The sequence below is a fragment of the Dendrobates tinctorius genome, unplaced genomic scaffold (genome assembly GCF_039654945.1).
Source record: "Dendrobates tinctorius isolate UK_male_01 unplaced genomic scaffold, ASM3965494v1 ptg000070l, whole genome shotgun sequence".
Taxonomy (NCBI): domain Eukaryota; kingdom Metazoa; phylum Chordata; class Amphibia; order Anura; family Dendrobatidae; genus Dendrobates; species Dendrobates tinctorius.
In genome coordinates, this window is record NW_027361738.1 from 38,198,962 (window position 1) to 38,218,208 (window position 19,247).

General features: G+C 43.4%; 1 pseudogene; it reads right to left on the reverse strand.

Annotated features, from left to right (window-relative positions):
* Positions 1-2,906: 2,906 nt before the first annotated feature.
* On the reverse strand, positions 2,907-17,295 carry LOC141095873 (uncharacterized; annotated as a pseudogene).
* Positions 17,296-19,247: the final 1,952 nt, after the last annotated feature.

The following is a 19,247-nucleotide window of genomic DNA, read 5'->3' on the forward strand; positions in this document are numbered from 1 at the left end:
TCCGCTACTCATCGGCTTGAACACAGCAACGACACCTCAGCTGACCATTAGTAAGTTAAATCTTATCACTTAACATCTATTAATTAATCTATGTCAGCTAAATCCGTAATACTTTCATTGGGGCATTGAGAAGCGAAATCGGAGTACACGGGGAGAACATACAAACTCCTTGCAGATGTTGTCCTTGGTGGGATTTGAACCCAGGACCCCAGCACTGCAGGGCTAACCAGTGAGCCACCATGCTGCTCATAAAAAGCAATACAAAATCATACTCCTCTAGCACCTTCCCGTCAGCCCTCACTGGCTTGCTAGGCTCCCATTTCACTTTGGTACAGGTATCATCTTCATGCTTTATTAAAACTAGGCCTTGACACACTTTTGATGTATGGCAACGCTTTGACATCATGATATCTGAACATGCATTCTGGTCTAACAGGGATCAACGAGTGGGGGCTACACTGGCATTCATGTGTCATTCATCAACTGAAGATGATTTTTTAATGTTTTTTAACCTCTTCCCAGCCCATCCTTTTACTATGCTTAGCAGTCAGGAGATCTCAGAACAAAATAAATGGATTTTTAAAGGCAATTAGGGCTCATTTTGTATGCCAACCGCATTCTAGTTTCCTCCTATTTTTCCTTTCCATTTTTTTTTTCACTGAAGAGCTATGCATGCTTCCAAGCCAGTAAAACACTGGGAAAGTCACATGTTTTTAGTCAAGTTTATCACTAAGCAACAGATCCATGAGACATGGACGCAAAAGGGAAGCAAATCCGGAGCCTTAACATATGCATCCTTGTGTCACTGATCTCCATAGATTTAAATGGCTGAGTCCGATCCACAAATTGGATGATAGGACGTGATCTGCGTCTCACAGACCTTGCTTGTGGATCTGTGATTTTATTGGATGTGTAAATGTGGCGCCCCTGAGGCTCAGTCGCCACAGAGGTACTGCACCTTCTCCTAAGGTGTAGTGCCCCACCATTCAGGTAAGGTGGGAACTCCTTGCCACATTCCAACACCTGCATCCCACACACAGGATAGTTCTGTAAGGCCACATTGCAGCTTTAGGCTCATGGTGTAGCAGAGCACCTTTCGTGGAACCCTGCTTCGTAACACAAGATGTGCTGGGAGGTGGGTGGAATTAGTATAAAAGAAAGGGAAAGGCAGGAAGCAGTAGAGTAGAGTTGAGAGAGTGAGACCGGAGGGAAGACAGTCAGTCAGGAGAGGCTGAGGACTGGTCTTAGTGGAAGATCTCCCGGTGGAAAGGAAGAGAGGAAGGAGTGCTACAGCTGCTTCACTGACCTGAGCCAGCTGGCACGGGAAAGGAGAGAGAGAAGGAGAAACGTAAAACTGTAACCTAAGTTTCCATAGAAGAGAAGTCAAGTACGGAACGAAGGAGAAGAGAACAGAGAGGAGGAGTGGGTTGGATAGGAACCCTGCCTATAAGTTCTCAGCGCAAGGCCGGGGCCCGGTCCCCGAGGTTTTATGGACACTTACGGTTCTGCAGCAGACACCGGTGGAGTAGTTGGCTGTAAATGCACTACTCCCATCCAAGACTTGGGACACAACAGCAACTGAATAGAGAGCCGGGATCCAGGAGGTCCCCGAGCAGGCTACAGCTGTCTGTCATACAATTAAGAGCTCTAGGAACATCTAGACAGAGGTACTCCAGGGTAACTAAGTACTGGAGTGCTTCACCCTTAAGGTGCATTGGTGGAGTCGTTCAGAGAGGCACACATTGGCGGAGTGTTGGCAGGGAGAGCCCTATCTGGTCTGGAGGTTGGCTGAGTCTCTGCCCCAGAGGACATGGTACTGAAGCGGGCACTGGTGTGCACTAAGAACTGAGAGTAAAGCCTTGGAACTACAACTGCAGGTGTCCTCCATTCATTCTGTGCCGACACATTGAACTCTGCTACATCTGAGTAACAACGTCTACACTGCCCTGGGACTACAGCTCCACCTGTGGGGAGCTTTACCATCTATGCTGCACACACCATCAGTCCCAGAGGATCTGCATGCAGTGTCGGCCTAACATCATACTTGCCGAACACCACAGGTGGCGTCACGAACTATCCATATAAACTACAACATAAACCACCATTGTTATTGGGCGCCCAGGGCCACGGACCGGGTCACCGCTACTGTGACACATTCCCCAAGATGCCGGCCCGGTACCGAGTACCCCACAGCCCTGGGACGTGAGGGCGACCCATAAATACATCCATTTTTAGTTACTATCACACATACAGTATGTATGAGTGTTACCATCCAAAGAAACAAACCAATTTTATTCTCAGTTTTCTTAGGATCACAATTGCTTTGAAGATGCGTCAGTTTATTTCTGATCCAGTTTTTTTCAGTGAAGTGGGTAGACTATTAGGAGTTTTTATCCACTGAGTCTTAAGAATGTATCAGTTAAAAATGGATGAAACTAGGATGGAAAGCTTAAGTACAGTCTTCCTAGTTCATCTAAGTCTCACGGATTCCCATAGACTTTCTCACAGATCCCCATACACTTTAATGGCCAAATCTGATCCACAAAACAGATGAGAATAGGAAATGTTCTGCGTTCCACAGATATGGATCTGTTTTTAATACTAATACGTGTATGGATCAATGAAATTCTTTGGATCTAGGTGCAGTCCGAGAACAAAAATCATACAGCTCTAAGAGATGTCACATGCATGGATGCATCCTCATGCTAATACTGCTGCATGCCTCCCCAGTCTAATATTTACCAGTCATCCCATTTATCCATCTCAGATGTTTATGTTTAACATTATCCGGATAATGAGCTGCAGTAGAAATACTATTTCAGTTAAGTTTGTTGAACTTTTATTATTTGCTGGTGTGGTAGACAATGCTTGCTTGTTTTGTAAGAAGCTGTGCTAAAAATAACACATTATACTGGTGGTAAACTCGTAGAGGAGGACACCTTGAACTCATCTCTGGAGTCGATGTCTCGGCAGGCTGCATAATCTCGGACATTGATGAGGCCAGGGACCACACAACAACTTAAGGCGCTGCGGTAGATATTCATACCATGGACATCAAACCACTCATTTGCTGTTTCATCATAGCATTCAACAATTAATGTGGTAAATCCATTGAATCCACCTATAACAAAAAGAAGGTCATCTATTACTTCTATTCCAAAGTTGCTGCGTGGTGTGTTCATGCCTGGTACCCCATGCCAAGTGTTGTCATCAGGGTTGTAAACCTCTGCACTTCTTAGACGATTTGCTCCATCAAAACCTCCTACCTGAAAAATAAAATAAAGATAATTTGATTTGACTATTTCGGCTTTTTCTGGTTATTGTGGGGTCTTATTCTACAATGCCACCTTTTTACGTATTTAGAATAGGCTATACACACTATTCTGAAGCGGCCTTCTATGAGCCCTGACCTAAATCCTAGTGAGCATCTCTGGAAAGAGCCGAAACATGCCGTCTGGAAAAGGCAGCCTTCATACACAAGATAACTGGAGAAGTTTGCTCTTGAGGAGTGGGCCAAAATACCTGTCGAGAGCTGCAGAAGTCTCATTGACAGTTACAGGAATCGTTTGATGGCAGTGGTTGCCTCAAAAGGTTGTGCAACAAAATATTAAGTTAAAGGTACCATCATTTCTGTCCAGGCCTATTTCATGAGTTTTATTTTTGTTTAAATTCTGTGTAAGCATGGTTGAAAAGCAATGTCTGACTTTCATTTGTTCATTTTCATACATTTTTTATTTATTATTGCTTTTGTCAGATTCAAGTAGCAATATTTCTGTGACCATTGTGGGTTTTTCTGTCATAATAATTTTGACCATGTGTGTACATGGTTTCACGTGTGGCCCCACAATGGTTGTTCATCTAATGAGAGCTAATCTTCTGCCCTGTTAGGATTGGTGAACCTTCAGTCAAGATGATGATTTAAGTTGCATGGGAGCACCCTCTTTATATAAGGTCCCAATGTGACTTAGATCATAAAGTGGAATCCAATAGATGTGCTTGAAAGTAGAGACAAATACAATCACAAAAGAAGACAACATTTTGGGTATTAGGCAGACTTTTTCAAGCCCAGATTGATAATGTGGGACTCTGATTCATCATACAGGTTGTTTTTTTTTGTATCTTTTTTATGTTGATGGATTTACTGCCAAATTCATCAAAATTGTTCTCAATGTTTGAGGAGTTTGGTGCAAATTTAAAGATGCTATTTTTTTAACTACTGCTTTGTTTGCACCATCTTTGAGTAAAATGTTACACAATACTTTCAATAAGCTTTAAAATGTTGCATGTTAGTCTTTAATCATGCAAAAACAAAGAAAGGAAATACAGATTATGTACTACACTAGGACATTGAAGGAGAATTGCACAAACATTTAGCAACATTTCAAAAATTCTTTAATGATGAATTAGCTGAAAACATCTGGAAAATGAAAATCATGCTCACATTGTCAAATAAGTAAATGAGAGGACTTGCAGAAGCTGATGTAAAGAGTAATGCAAACCTGTCAGTAGGAATTTGCCAAGTAAACTACAGACACTGTCAGGTTGCTGCTGTTAAACTGCTTAAAATGATACCTGGGGTGAAGAAATTTGTCTTGTGGTTCTTGTGAAATGAGTGTTTTCAGCTAATGATATGCCCATGCTCCGAGGTGGAACTATAGGCAGACTCTTATCTTGCTGCTCTTAGCCAGAGAAGCCAAGGAAAGACCTGACCACAGGCCCGTCCTTAAGTACAGTTTGTCTCTCACTGTGTCTCTATGATGAGGAACATGTTTGTGCTGCAGGGTGGCCTGTGGGCAGGTAGGTAGATGCTACTACGCTGGCGCTACCGCCGGTGCCAATTTGACAGAATAAAAGGCTTCATCAGGATGGCACCAATGGCAGTAGTGCAGTAGCATCCATTGGAATGTGATAGATGGTACTGCACAGGTGCCGGCACCATTTGAATTGTAAAGCGCTGCGGAATATGCTGGCGCTATATAAATAAAGATTATTATTATTATTATTAGAAAAAAAAATTAGGCTCCATCAACATGGCGCCAACATGCTACTGCGCAGGCACTGCCCCTGCCATCTTCATAAAGCCTAATTTTTTTTCTCTGCCACAGAACACGATAGATGCTACGGAGAGGCGAAGTCACTGGCACCATTTTGTTTGAATAAAAAATTAACTTAAACAAAACTGTATGTGTAAATAAAAAGAAAATATGAATATTATCCCCCGTATCAAGCAGTTATACTGTTTCCCCTGCATCCCCTTTTTCCCTGTTATCTCCCTGAGAGGAATTTGTTACTGTTAATTAAGTAAATAACAGTTAACCCCTACTCCGTGCCTCTTTGTCACTGCATCCAAGTACTTGTGTTACACATTTTTCAGTATGCCAGTATTTTTGCTCAATAATTGTGATTTCTTTTGTGCCATCATGCAAATTTTAGTGACAAAAGATGTACAAATGGTTCAAGACAGGAAGAAAGCTCATTGTTAACTTTTCACCAAACTCATTAATCGTATAGGCCCTTCTGATGAATTTGGCACCAAAAACGGCTAATACCACAAGACAAAAACGAAAAGTGAGTTAAAAAATTCTAATGATGAATCGAGGCCATTGTTTTCAAAGGGAGAAATATGTTCTAGAATTATACAATTCTGATTGATGAATTGGTTAGCTTGTACATTTTTGGGATTTGGCTCATGTCCATTAATAACAGGTTTTAAATATAAAGACCTCCATACCACATATACTTTATCTCCATAGGCGGCAACTCCCACTCCACTACGTCGGCTCCTCATTGGAGAAATTGTAGTCCACTGCATGGTACCAAGGTTATACATCTCAGCAGTGAACAAGCACTCGTTCCCATTGAATCCTCCGCATATATAGATCTGTGAAAAAACAAATAGACATAAATACACACAAATTTTATACATACAATTTTTTATACATAAAGAAGAAGGAGCTACCAAAATGTACTTGCACCTCAAAAGAATAGTAGAGCTAGAGAACAAGAATAAGGAAGTAACCATCAAGTGTGTTGCTTCTCGGTGTGTTAAAGGGAACCTGTCTGTGGATCCATGCTGCCCAAGCCATGGACTGATGTATCAGAGCCAGGCTGCATAATTATAGGTCTGGTTTCAAATATTAACCTCTCTAGGTGATTGACAGGTCTCTCCCAAGATACACATATGGGAGAGACCTATCAGTTAACTAGAACAGTGAAGAGAGCAGTGGTCGGACCAGTCTCGTCCCTGTAGGCTGGATCTTTGAATTCTGTTTTCTCTGAAATGCCGGAGCTTTTCAAAGTAAAATGTGCACCCCTGAATGTGTGTGTATGTATGTGACATTAATACGGCAGTATTTGCATTAAAGAACTCAATAAGGGTTCAATACAGTCCTAGCAGACCTCCAAGTGTCATACGTGTTATTTTCAAGCAATTAGATATTTTGCAATATTGAGATTCAAGGCGAATTTAAAAATCTAACCTTTTGGGAAAATTTAGAATAAACTGTCAAATTTGAATTTTACGCGATCCGCTTATCACTAGTTAAGATGAATATCTCCTTACCTTATCATTAAATGTGGTGGCACTTGCATCACTTCTTTGCTCATTCATAGATGCAATCAAACTCCATTGGTTGGTTTCTGGCTCGTATCGTTCAGCACTGTTTAGACGAAAATGGCCATCAAAGCCTCCCATTGCATAGATGTTTTCATCCAGAATTGTGACACTGTCATAACATCTCTTTGAATGCATCGGTGCTACTTGCTTCCATGTTTTCTCGACTGGGTTAAAACGGTTTACATTGTTAAAGTAGTCCACACTATCAAATCCACCAATAAGGTACACATAGCCCTTTAAGTATGCTGTTCCATGATAAGCTCTTGGACTTTGCTCTTCACATGTAAGATTGATCCATTTGTCAGCACGAGCATCATATGATTCCATGGCATTGGTTGGTCCATCTCCACTCCAACCACCAATGGCAAACAAGATTGCATAAGGAAGACGGGGAGTGCTCATAAGGTTTGAGGGGCCATTATCATTGAGGTTATACATGGCTTTGATAGCATTAGTTAGAATAGGTTTGCACATTTCATTGTCTCTTATATAGATGTTGGATTTAACATTGTTGAAATAATATTCGGGGTTCATGAAGGCAAAGCGAACCTGGAAAGAAATTTAATGGTTAATGTTGTTTATAAAAGCTGTTAATAAATCAGTAACACAAGAAACTTTGTAACATTTTGTCAAACAAATATGCCTTTTTCTCCACCTATTAGCCTTGTGTAATACCCTCTGCCTCCTGAACTTATAACTCACGCAGAAAAAATCTGTTTCAATCGAAAGATTGTCAGTTCATCAAGGGATCAGAATACAGCGGTCAATTAAGTCTATTGAGGGGAGAGAGGGAGAAAGGGTGTGGAACAGAATGAAAGAAAGAGGTGCTGCTTCTTTGTAGTAAGCGGTTTATCCCACTCCCCCCTTGCAATGGATTCACAGCTACACTGCTCTCCACTGCTATATAATGTCCTCGATGATGCTGCAGCTTCTCTCTATATTCTACAAAGTGATAGGGAACATGAATCCCTATTGTCTCTCTTGTCACCATGTACCATGTGTAGGAGACATCATAGCAGCTAGTGTAATCCCACTAGCTCATACACAACTGGAATTTACAGGTGGGAAAACTTGTGAAAATGCAATATATTTCTATCTATCATTCTATCTAAGCCCGAATGTGAACACAAAGCATCGATGTAGGTGGCATAGTGTTTAGTAAAAAAACAAACATTCAACCACACGTTTTTCTTCTTCTGAACCAATGATCAGACCTTCACTGATATCAGCTACATGTTTCAATCAGCTTTTGTTCAGAATACTTTTAACTCTAGGTGAGGACTTCATGATCAAAATTCAGCATTACCTCTGGAAGAAGAACTGAGATATACTGTTGCCGGCTTGCTGGGTTATGATTGATCCACTTTATGATAGCTTCAAATGCAGCTTCCTCCTGTTTAACATTAAGTTCATCTTTCTCTAAAAGACCTTTCAATTCGGTAGGTGACAGTTCAAGAAACTCATCTGAGGTCTTCATTATATTTTCGAAGTTATGCATGTAAGCATATGCCTTCTGGTGAAGCTTGGGGCAATAGTAATACTCGGTAAACTGGTAGATACCAAGACTATCTTTTCAGCACAGTTGGTTTATCATGAAATCAGAGCAAAGTTGAAGAAGGCCTAGAATGTTGAAGTAATCTGCTGCAATGAAGAGATTTTCCACATTGTCGACATTGATTGGGACAGTCCATGTGTAGGCATACTCTAGAACCAATTTCATTATCTCTGGAGAGATGCCAGAAATGTCATATACCTTCTCTTCACTGTTCTTCCAGTGATTTGTGAACAATGCTCTGCAATTAGAAATAAGGTAGAGATAAAACCATTATCTAGGTGAGAATTGCATTTACCTACAAGAAATTATTAATTGAAACGATATAGATTAAAAGTTAAAACCTTGATTTGAGGTGAATTGAATTTGCTTCAAATTTTAGCAAACAATTTGCCCAAATCCAGATATTCAGAGTTCTCTATGGGCCAATCCAGCAAAATGATGTCTGTCCAGCCACCGTTTTTTAGATTATAAATAACCAGGAAAAAATTTAAAATATATACACGCCCAGCCCTTACATATCCTGACGCACTGCCCTTATCTTGTCCAGTCTTCATTAGATCATCTTTGGAGTCTTATAGGGCTGTACTATCTTTAACATTTTCCACAAACACCATCTTCAGCAAGTTCTGTGGTGACTAGGCCCCGTAATGTCATCATCAGACAGGGCTGGGTAAGTATATATTTTTATTCCTTTTATTAACATATTTTTATTATGTTTTGGTGCCTGGAGAAAACCCAGAGCATAATAATTCTCATTCCATTTCCATAGCTCAAATTTCACACAAATCAAATTTCCTGAAGAAATTCAAGCAAAGCTGCAAATTTTACATTTTTGCCAATTTCACCCATCTCTAGTTAAAGGGGTCTTCTAGAATTTCTGGCCTTTCCTTATGATGTCAATGTTTGGGGGTGTTTAGGTCGCACTAGAGTCGGAAAGCATTCTACATCGATTTGACCCTCTTAATGTACATGAAAGGGCCAGTGAGTTCTGTTAGCTAGTGAGGATCTCATATTGATTAAATGTTTAATTCTGGAAAATCCCTTGAATATCCTAACAATTCGAATTTACAGCCAATTGTGAGCATTTTCATAAATTTAAATTTCCCTTTGAGCATCATAAACACTGACCTAAAGTATGGACTGCAGCCACATAGGATGTTCTTATGAGCATTAAACTCTACACCATCAACTTTGATAACAACGTCACACAACTTGCCCTCCATTCTAAGCTCATTAAAGATGGTGTAAGCTATTTTGTCTTCCCGGTAGCTGGTGTATCCACTGAGAACATATGGTGACCTTTCCTGTTACTGCATCTTCTAATCTCCAAGCTGTTTAGCTAAAGGAATCAGAATCTGATGGTCTTTTGTGACATCACAGTCTGCATTCTGTGATGGAATTCTGAATGGAATGGTCATAGAGGAACACCAGAGTCCTATCTAATTACTTGTATCATAAAGTTCCATAATCCCCCATTTAATCTCATCTAAAATTCCTAAATAATCCATGTTCTAGCTATCTGCATTGTTTTTTGCTTTAATTCATATAACTGACCTGATAGATTTTTTTTTCCATTCAGCCTTTTATTATATTTCTGTCTCTTACTCTTTTGTTCACGCTTTGAACCACTCTCTATAAATCAAAGAAACAGAGCTACAAAGTATCATCAGCTATGTTTCTGACAGACCTGACCCATCCGTGTAACACACGGTATTTAATTTAAATGTATTCCATGTAGTGCGCCATTTACCGTACATATGTATGGATGGCTGCTATTTTCCTTGGTGATCACAGCTTTGCGCCATAATTTTCATAGCTCCAGGAAAAACCAAATTTTTTTTTAATTTAAAAACTTCACAGTTATAGATGGAACAGTTTCATCCCAAAAAGTTTGTAAATTTGTTTTAAATAAGGATTTGTTTTATCAAGGAGTGTTGTAATCTTTTGTCTTCAGGAGCACACTGCTCCTTCACTGCCAGGGCAGGACTGGCCATCTGGCAATTCTGGCAAATGCCAGAAGGGCCTGTCTGGTTGTGGGTTGAGGGGCCTCCAGACCCTCAAAACCTGGTTTGTTGGGATGAAGGAGATGAAACTTCCTGATCAACCCCTTGGCATGAACGTTACTGGCAGGCACCCAGGACCTTCCCCTCCAGTGCACCAGATACTGCACGGATCCTCTCACTTAGCGGGAGTCAAGGATACCCTGGACTTCATATTCCAAGGCACCCCCAACCAAAACTGGAGGAGGAGGGGACTGGACAGGATGAATCAGAGTGGGGTAAAACTTGAGAAGGGACTTATGGAATACATTAGGCAGTTTGAATGATTGAGGGAGTTTCAGACGAAAGGCTACTGGATTAATCACCTCAATAATTTCTTATGGACCAATGAAACTGGGACCCAGTTTGGCAGATGGCACTTTAAGCGTAATATTCCTGGTAGAAAGCCAGACTTTGTCTCCAACTCCCAGGGCCGGGCCCTTGGATCGCCATCTGTTAGCAGAAGAAGCTTGTCTAGCATGAACCCCTTTTAAATTTATGTTGACTTCTGACCAGATAGTTTTTAACTGATGTATAGATCTTTCTACCCCAGGGAGCTCTGACATCTTAGCAGAGAATGAACCAAAGCACGGGTGCAGCCCATGATTACAGAAAAAAGGGGTAGTCTTGATGGACCCCTGGTACTGATTATTCAGGGCAAATTCTGCTAACGGCAGGTGCTCCACCCAGTCAGACTGATGCTCAGAGACATAACAACAGAGATACTGTTCAAGAGCTTGGTTGGTGCGCTCGGTTTGAACATTGGTTTCAGGGTGATGGGCAGAGGAGAAGGACAATTCAATGCCAATCCGTTTGCAGAACACCCTCCAAAATTTTGAAAAGAACTGGGTACCCCTGTCGGACACAATATTCACAGGAGCACCATGCAGTCGTACAACATGAGTAATGAACTGTTTGCTCAGGGTTTCGGAATTAGGTAGTCCAGACAGAGGAACAAAATGACACTGCTTACTGAATCTATCCACCACCACCCAGATACACGTCTTCCCTTCTGAGAGCGGTAAGTCAGTAATAAAGTCCATGGAGATGTGAGTCCAAGGACCCTCAGGGGGAGGCAAGGACTGGAGCCAGCCGGCAGGGCGATTACGGGGGGACTTAGCACAAGTACAGGTTTCACAAGCCAGTACATAGTCCTTACAGTCCTTTACTATAGTTGGCCACCAAAAATTCCTGGTTACAAGTCTGATGGTGTTATTGATACCTGGATGTCCTGCAAGGACAGAATCATGCGATTCCTTTAGAACTTGAAGGCGGAATGTGGCCAGAGCAAACAATTTTTGGGGAGGAGTAGTGTCAGGGGCTTGTTCTGGGGATCTACAGATCTCTTCCAGAAGATCCAAAGACACAGCCGAAACCACAATCCCATTGGCCAATATTGGAGTCGGTTCAGAGTCATCGACCTGTGAGGGGCAAAAACTTCGAGAAAGGGCATCAGCCCTTACATTCTTAGTACCTGGTTGGAAAGTGATCACAAAATCAAATTTAGAGAAGAACTAGGCCCACCTTGCCTGTCTAGGATTCAGTCTTTTTGCTGACTCCAAGTAGGTCAGGTTCTTGTGATCAGTAATCACGGTGATCTTATGTTTGGCACCTTCGGGGAAGTAGCACCATTCCTCGAAGGCCCATTTTATTGACAATAATTCCCGATTACCTATATCATAATTCCTCTCAGTGGAAGAGAATTTTCGGGAAAAGAAGGCACATGGACGAAGTTGAGTGAGGGATGCAGTGCCTTGCGATAGCACTGCTCCTACTCCAACTTCAGAAGCATCTACCTCTACAATAAAAGGGCGTTCCAAATCAGGCTGAACCAATATCAGGTTAGAGGCAAAACATTACTTTAAGACATAAAATGCATGGAGTGCCTCAGGCTTCCAGTTAACCACATCCGCCCCTTTCCGCGTCAAATCAGTGAGTGGTTTGGCTATCTCTGAAAAACCTTTAATGAATTTGCGATAATAGTATGTGAAACCTAAAATTTGCTGCAGCGCTTTAAGAGACTTGGGTTGTACCCATTCCTTAATGGGTTGGATCTTGGAAGGATCCATGCGAAACCCTTTAGCTGACACAATGTACCCCAGAAACTGTACCTCCTCAGCCATGAAAACGCATTTCTTGAGTTTGGTGAATAAAGAATGCTCTCAGTTTCGGGAGGACAGAACAGACATGTTGGACGTGCGTCATAAGGTCAGCAGAATAGATCAGGATGTCATCCAAATAAATGATTACATAAACCCCATAGATGTCTCTGAAGATATTGTTCACAAAATTCTGAAACACTGCAGGTGCATTACTGAGCACAAGCGGCATTACGAGGTACTCAAAGTGGCCAAGGGGTGTGTTAAATGCAGTCTTCCACTCATCTCCCTTTCTTATACGAACAAGATTATATGCTCCTCTGAGGTCAAGCTTAGTAAACCAACGGGCTCCCAAATGCTGATTAAAAAGATTAGGTATGAGTGGAAGCGGATACTGGTTTTTCACAGTGATTGCGTTTAACTCACGGAAATCAGTGCAAGGTCTGAGACCACCATCTTTCTTTTCCACGAAAAAGGACCCGGCTCCAACAGGTGAGGTGGATGGTCTAATAAACCCTTTACGTAAACTGTCTGCTCTGTAGTTTTTCATGGCCTGACGCTCTTGACCAGAGAGATTAAATATTCTCCCCTTTGGGAGACGAGAATCCGGTATCAAGTCTATGGGGCAATCGTACCCTCTGTGAGTGGGTAATTTCTCTGATTCCTCTATGGAAAAGACATCCTCATACACTTTAAATGCATAAGGTACAAAGGGAGGTTTGGTTTAAACTTGTTTCACTGACAGCGATATACAGTTGTCCTGACACTGTGGGCTCCAGCGCACAATATCACCCAAGTGCCAGTCTATGATCGGATTATGCTTGCGCAACCATGGTATACCCAGAATAACTGCAGATGATAAATTATCGATAACAAAAAATGACACATGTTCAGCATGTATTGACCCCACTGACATTGATACTTCCTTAGTAACAAACTCCACTCCACCCTGGACAATAGATGTGCCATTAATTGCTGTGGTTTTAATGGGGGCATTAAGCCTTAGCAGTAGTACACCAGGATTCCTTGCTACCAGGAAATCTATGAAGTTCCCTTCAGAACCACTATCTACATAAGCCTCCAAAGACACAGATTTCTTAAGGTATAACAAAGAAATGGGTAAAAAAAACTTTGGCTGCATCTGCGGGCAATACCTGGACCCCTGGGAAGGCTTGAACAGAACAACCCAGGGGCTGACGTCCCGGGAGTGAAGACTTCTGACGTCCAGTGTTTTCCCTGAATTTTCCAGACTTTGGCTGGTGCAGGAGGATGGGAGTGTTCCTCCACAGGGCTGTGCAATGAAGCAGGTAACAGGTGTTTTAGCCACAGAATTAACTCAGAGAAAGCGAGGCAGGAGAGAAAAAAAAATTCAGGCAAAAAGTAAGATAATGCTTTTATATATGCTGGATATATAAAAACGATTTTGGGCCAGATATAATGTGATGTCCATCTGGTGCGAGTATGAGCTGCAGGTAAGACAGCACCCCGAGCTAACCCGAGACCCTTTACCCCTATACAGAGATCTGGAATTTCAGCAAGAGGTAGCTGCCTGTATAAGTGCAGCGGACCAGAGCAGGACGGTCGCCAGAAAGGGATTAAATAACGGGACCGAAAGTGTAGTCAGGAGTCCAAGTCTAAACCAGGCGGGCAGCAGAGGTACAAAATTGGCAGGCTGAAGAAGGGTCAAAAATCCAGGGAAAGGTCAGAGTCAAAAAACCAGGAGAGTAGCAAAACGTACAAATCGGCAGGCTGCAGGAGGGTCAGAAATTCAGGCCAAGGTCAGAGTTAAAAAACCGGGAGAGTAGAAAAGGTACAAAATCAGCAGGCTGTAGAAGGGTCAGAAATCCAGGCTAAGGTCAGAGTCAAAAATAGCAATGCCCAACGACAGAGGCATGCATCAAAGGAGCGGACCCACATGAGGACATAGCCCTCCTATCGCTGGCAGCACCAGTCGAAGGAGACCGGCACATCCCCGTGGCCGAGGCAGGAACAGCAGCCCCCGAGTCTGATGGCGACGTGACAGTCCGGTGCCTCCCAGTGGCCAAGGCAGGAACACCAGCCCCCGAGTCCGACGGCGATGTGAAAGTCCGGCGACTCCCAGTGGCCGAGGCAGGAACACCAGCCCCCGAGTCCGACGGTGGCGTGAAAATCAGTCAGAGCCACCAAACTACTACCCCTACTATCCCACATCTTCCCGTCAGCCAGAGCCACCAGACTACTATCATCCCGTCAGCCAGAGCCACCAGACTAGTACCCCTAATATCCCACATCATCCCGTCAGCCAGAACCAATGGACAACTACCACTAATATCCCACATCATCCCGTCAGAGCCACCGGACTACTACCCCTAATATCCCACATCATCCTGTCAGAGCCACCGGACTATTACACACATATATTACACCCACGTCCTTTCCTCTGGACCATAACCCCTCCAGTGCACCAAGTTCTGCAAGGAACGACGAAGGAGCCGAGAATCAAAAATCCTCGAAATCTCAAACTCCAAGTTGCCATCTACCAAAATTGGGAGAGGGCGGTGGGGATGAGGACTCAATGGGGTTCACATTTCTTAAGAAGAGATTTATGGAATACATTGTGGATTTTGAGAGCTTGAGGAAGCTTTAGACGAAACACCGCTGGGTTTATGACAGTAGATATTCTATAAGGACCAATAAACCTGGGTCCCAACTTCCAAGAAAGAACCTTCAACTTAATATTCCTAGTGGATAACCACACAAGGTCATTCACATTCAGGTACGGCCCTGGCACACGTCTCCTGTCAGCCATACGTTTGTACCTGTCTCCCATAATTCTCAAATTCTTCAGGACGCCCTGCCACATGGAAGAGAGCAACGACGTGAAACATTCCTCCTCCGGAACTCCTGAAGCCCTTCCCGCATTAAAGGTATCAAACTGTGGATGATAACCATGTGCACCAAAAAACGGTGAATGGCCAGTGGACTCTTGACGGTGATTATTAATTGCAAATTCAGCTAATGGTAAGTAAGATGACCAATCCTCTTGGTTTTCAGAGATGAAACACCTGAGGTTTGTCTCCAAATTCTGGTTGACCCGTTCTGTCTGCCCATTCGACTGGGGATGAAAGGCTGAAGAGAAGGATAGCTGTACCCCCAGTCGAGAACAGAATGCCCTCCAGAACTTAGAAACAAACAAACAAAAAAACAAATTTGGTTCCCTGATCAGACACGAACCCCGTGAAGTTATATAATCTCATTAATGAAAACCTGGGCCAGAGTCTTGGCATTAGGAAGTGCTGGTAATGCGACGAAACAGACCATTTTGCTAAATCTATCCACGACCACCAACACCACCGTTTTACTCGCAGATACTGGTAGGCCCATGATGAAATCCATGGATAGATATGTCCAAGGCCTGGAGGGAATGGGTAATGGGAGGCGAGTACCAGATGGGTGAGTATGTGATACCTTACAGCGAGCGAAAGTACTGCATGCAGACACCTGTTCCACCACATCCCGTTGCAACCCCAGCCACCAAAAACGACGATAGAGAAGGTCCGCAGTTGCTTTACCCCCTGGATGCCCTGCTAGCACCGAGTTGTGGTGTTCATCAATAACCTTGCGGCGCAGATTGGGCGGTACAAATAGCTTCCCTGAAGGGCAGGAGACAGGGGCGTCCCCCCGTGCCTCCAACACCTCAGCCTCCAGTTCAGGATACAGTGCCGAAACAACTACCCCCTCCTGCAATATCGGTACTTGACTCGCTTGACCTCCCCCACCCAGGAAGCTCCTAGACAGAACATCCGCCTTAACATTTTTGACCCCGGGGCGAAAAGTGACAACGAAATTGAACCTCGTAAAAAACAATGAGTACCTAGCTTGTCTCGGGTTCAGACGCTTAGCTGACTGCAGATATGCGAGATTTTTGTGATCAGTAATAACTGTAATAGGATGGGCAGCCCCCTCCAGCCAATGTCGCCATTCTTTCAATGCCAATTTAATTGCCTACAGCTCCCTGTTGCCCACATCATAGTTCCTCTCGGCCGAGGATAATTTTTTCGAAAAGAATGCACATGGGTGCCATTTACCAGGAGACGGACCCTGAGACAACACAGCCCCCACCCCCACCTCCGATGCATCAACCTCTACAATAAATGGCTGAGAGGCATTGGGTTGACTGAGTATGGGTGCCTTGGCAAAACAGTTTTTTAGGGAGGAAAAAGCATTCAGAGTGGCCTCTGACCAATTAGAAAAATCTGACTCCATCCTTGTCATGTCAGTAAGGGGTTTAACAATTGCAGAGTAATTCCGAATGAATTTTCGGTAAAAATTCGTAAAGCCCAGAAAACGCTGCAAGTCCTTCAGGTTCTCAGGATGGTCCCAGTCCAGAACAGCACGGACCTTCTCCGGATCCATCCGAAACCCTGAACATGACAACAAATATCCCAAAAACTGTATCTCCTGTACGGCAAAAACAAATTTCTCCAGTTTGGCGTACAGTTTGTTATCTCTTAAGATCTGTAAAACCTGTTTAACATGCCCCTGATGTGTCTCAAAATCCAGCGAATAAATCAAAATGTCCTCTAAATAGACCACCACAAACCTGCCCACCAAGTGATGAAATACAGTATGTTGTTGATGAAGCGCTGGAAAACTTCAGGGGCAGTAGTGAGACCAAATGGCATAACCAGACTCTCAAAATGCCCCTCCGGGGTGTTGAAGGCAGTTTTCCATTCGTCCCCCTCTCTGATCCTAACCAGATTGTAAGCCCCCCTTAAGTCCAACTTGGAGAACATTTTAGCTCCCACCACCTGACTGAACAAATCTGGAATCAGAGGCAGAGGGTCTGATTGGGTCTCGGATGGTGATTTGATTTAATTCCCGGAAATCTATACAGGGACGTAAGCCGCCATCATTCTTCTTCACAAAGAAGAACCCCGCCGCAACGGGCGAAGATGAGAGTCTGATGTGTCCCTTCTCCAGACTTTCGGCAATGAACTCCTTCATAGCCTGTCTCTCAGGGCCAGAAAGATTATACAGTCTGGATTGGACAGTTTAGCTCCAGGGATCAGGTTAATGGGACAATCGTATGCATGATGCGGGGGTAGCTCCTGACTCCCCCTCTCCGAAAAGACATACTCAAAGCCCTTCAGAAATCCCGGCGCGACTGCAGAGAGGGAAACATTTAGACAGTTTTCCTGACAGTAATCTCCCCATTCAATGATTTCCCTGGATTGCCAATCCACCAGCGGATTATGTCTGACCAGCCAGGGTAGGCATAACACAATTGGAGTGGGGAGCCCCTCTAAAACATAGCATGGAATTATTTCAGAATGAGTTGGCCCCACCCTCAGTTTTATATTATGTGTAGAGATGAGCGACTTTGCCTTTTTTCGGGTCGAGTCGGGTTTCATGAAACCTGACTTTCGCAAAAGTCGGGTCGAACGAAATCGGCCGACTATAGGGAAAAGTCTGAGGCCGACTGAAACACGAAACCCAATGGAAGTCAATGGGGAAGCAAAGTCGGCAGGGAGTGGAAGACAGGAACCACACCTACAGTACCCATTTCAATGCCAAAAACATCAATTCTTATAACTGAAGCTTGTCAACCTTAATTTATTTCCTAATAATAGTTATGCATTGAAAACTGGGTGTTATTTGGCTAAAGTTGTGGGGGGGTTGGGCTGGCTCCAGGTTTTCGTGTGCCCTGGGCCAAAAAGTGTCAGTGCGCCCCTTTAACACATACCACAACTCATGATGCTCCGATACGCCACAGGAATATAGGTATAGTACAATGACACATACTTCACAATGACACATACTTCACTGATTACATGACATGACTGATCTATTTTAAATTGTACAATAGCTCAAAAACAGGACAGTATATTACTCCATACAGTGTTATAGCCACCACATTGTGCGCCATACAGAATAATGAGCCCCATATATTTCTCCATACCAAATAATTAGTCACATATAATGTTCCATACAGTATCTGATGAGCTCCACATAATGCTCCATATATAATGGGCCCTATTTGTAATGCTCCAGAGTATAATGTGCCCCTTAGATGCTGCTCCAGTGTCTGATCTGCCCCATTCACATTGCTTCAGTACATGATGGGCCTCATGGATTCATGGATGATGCTCCAGTGTATGATGGGCTCCAATAATGCTCCATATATAATGGGCCCCATTTGTAATGCTACAGTGTATAATGTGCCCCTTAGATGCTGGTCCAGTGTCTGATCTGCCCCATTTGCAATGCTCCTGTACATGATGGGCCTCATGGATGATGCTCCAGTGTATCATGGGCCCCAATAATGCTCCATATATAATGGGCCCCATTTGTAATGCTCCAGTGTTTAATGTGCCCCTTAGATGCTGCTCCAGTGTCTGATCTGCCCCATTTGCAATGCTCCAGTACATGATAGGCCTCATGGATGATGCTCCAGTGTATCATGGGCCCTAATAATGCTCCATATATAATGGGCCCCATGTGTAATGCTCCAGTGTTTAATGTGCCCCTTAGATGCTGCTCCAGTGTCTGATCTGCCCCATTTACAATGCTCCAGTACATGATGGGCCTCATGGATGACGCTCCAGTGTATGATGGGCTCCAATAATGTTCCATATATAATGGGCCCCATTTGTAATGCTCCAGTGTATAATGTGCCCCTTAGATGCTGCTCCAGTGTCTGATCTGCCCCATTTACATTGCTCCAGTACGTGATGGGCCCTATTTTCAATTAACCCAGGTATGGTATGTGAAAAGAGCTCCATGGAGTAATCTGATGTGTGTGCTTCCACATCCTTCACTTTTGGTGTTGGTGAAGGACACAAGGAAAGGGGTTGCTCCTGACGAGAAACCTGCAGTTACGACTCAGTGCTTGCATTTTTTACAACTTCAGAAGAGGAGGCGTTAGAGCTGGAGGCTGTTTCAGCAATGTAAGCCAC